Source organism: Pan troglodytes, chromosome X (genome assembly GCF_028858775.2).
Source record: "Pan troglodytes isolate AG18354 chromosome X, NHGRI_mPanTro3-v2.0_pri, whole genome shotgun sequence".
Classification (NCBI taxonomy): domain Eukaryota; kingdom Metazoa; phylum Chordata; class Mammalia; order Primates; family Hominidae; genus Pan; species Pan troglodytes.
This window is the reverse complement of record NC_072421.2, coordinates 132,927,787-132,929,699: the sequence shown is the minus strand read 5'-3', so window position 1 is coordinate 132,929,699 and position 1,913 is coordinate 132,927,787. Positions and strand designations below refer to the sequence as shown.

The 1,913-nt window shown below is 46.6% G+C and overlaps 1 pseudogene; it reads left to right on the top strand.

The window, feature by feature from the left end:
- Positions 1-709: 709 nt before the first annotated feature.
- Positions 710-1,496, top strand: LOC100615741 (tRNA (guanine-N(7)-)-methyltransferase non-catalytic subunit WDR4-like; annotated as a pseudogene).
- The last annotated feature ends 417 nt before the right edge of the window (positions 1,497-1,913 follow it).

Below are 1,913 nucleotides of genomic sequence, written 5' to 3'. Positions count from 1 at the left end.
GTAGATTGCTTTGGTTAATATGGACATTTTAACAATATTGATTCTTCTAATCCATGAACATGAAATATCTTTCTATTATTTTGTGTCCTCTTCAATTTCTTGCATCAATGTTTTATAGTTTTCATTGTAGAGATCTTTCGCTTTGGTTAAATTTAACCCTAGGTATTTTATTTTATTTCTGGCAATTGTAAATGGGACTACTTTCTTGATTTTTTATTCAGATTGTTTGTTGTTGGCATATAGAAGTGATACTGAGTTTTTTATGTTGATTTTGTGTTCTGCAAATTTACTGAATTTGTTTATCAGTTCTAACCATTTTCTTGTGGAGTCTCTGGGTTTTTCCTGGCCACCTCTGCTGCAAACAATGATGACAACAACCTCTTCATCTATGACTGCAGTGCTGCAGAATAGTCACAAGAAAATAAAGGGGAGGACGGGCTGCCCTTGGTCTGGGGGAGTGGCATGATTCTGGCATCCACCTCCAAGTCTGGCGCTATTTTGCTTTAACAGATGACCACAAGCGTCTGATTCTTTTCCATACAAAACCATGGCAATGTCTGAGTGTCAGGACCATGGCAAGGAGGTGTATGGCCCTGACCTTACAGCCTCTGAGGAGAAGGTCTTGGTGGCTGACAAATCTGGAGATGTGTACTCCTTTTTGGTTTCAGAGCCACACAGATGCGGCAGACTTGACCTGGCACACCTGTCAATGTTGTTAGAGGTGACTGTGAGTCCTGATAACTGCTTCATCCTCACTGCCAACCAGGATGAGAAGATCCAGGTCAGCTAGGCCACAGCACCTCACAGTATCGAGTCCTTCTGCCTCGGGCACACGGAGTTTGTGAGCCGCATCTCTGTGGTGCCCACTCAGCCCGAACTGTTTCTTGTCCTCCTCCAGGGACTGCACTCTTAGGCTCTGGGAGTACAGAAGTGGCCATCAACTGCACTGCTGTCACCTGGCCAGTCTGCAAGTGCTGATGGGCCCCTGGGACACCGGAGGTTTGTCACATCCGGGATCACGTTCTGGTGCTAGGAGAACTGCATGACGCTTCTGTGCAACTGTATTCCGGTAATCTACATCTTCCAGCTTGATGCTCTCAGACTGCTAACTTAGTGTACAGGCAGCATCTGTCAAGCTAGCACCATGTGTGGGATGTGGCTTTCGAGGAGACCCAGGGGCTGTGGGTGCTGCCGGACTGCCATGAAATCCCCTTGGTGCTCTGCAGGCCTGTAGGTGGCCAGTGGCATTCTGTTCCTGAATGCACTGTGTTTAAAAAAAAAAAAAGTCTCCAGTGTTATTCATGGGAACTGGGCCATGCTGGAAGGCTCTAACGTCACAGATGCCAGCTTCAGCAGTCTCTACAAGGCCATCTTCGATAACATGACCTTCTATCTGAAGAAGAAAGAGGAGAGACTGCATTAGCAGCTGGAGAATTCCCCCACCTGGGCCCCAAACCAAGAAGTTGAGGCCAGGTGAAGTGGCTTTGAGTTGTTGACCTTGCTGGTTGGTAGTGCCTCTTACAACCTTGAAACAGCAGAAGCAGTTTTAACTTGTTCCCTCCTCATCCTGGCATCTCCCTTTAAGAAGGAAAAGATGACATTAGTTAGGTCTGACCAGCTCAGCTCAGTGGATGGAACGGTCTCCTGGGCTCTAGAACATTCTGTATCACTGAGCATAGGCTCTTGCCTGGTGTCTGTGCCCCCTTCTGGTTGAAGAGAAGCTGTGCAGGGCATTAGCTCAACTAAGAGACTATGGGGCAGAGTGGAAGTGCTGGAAGCATTTTATCTTCATGTTGAAGGCAATCTATTAACCTGTAGCAGTGGCAGCTGTTGATTTTTCTACCATACTCATAATGATGTTCATGCTGGACATGTCTTCCTCTAAGATGTATAGGCAGACATTTTTGCAGCGG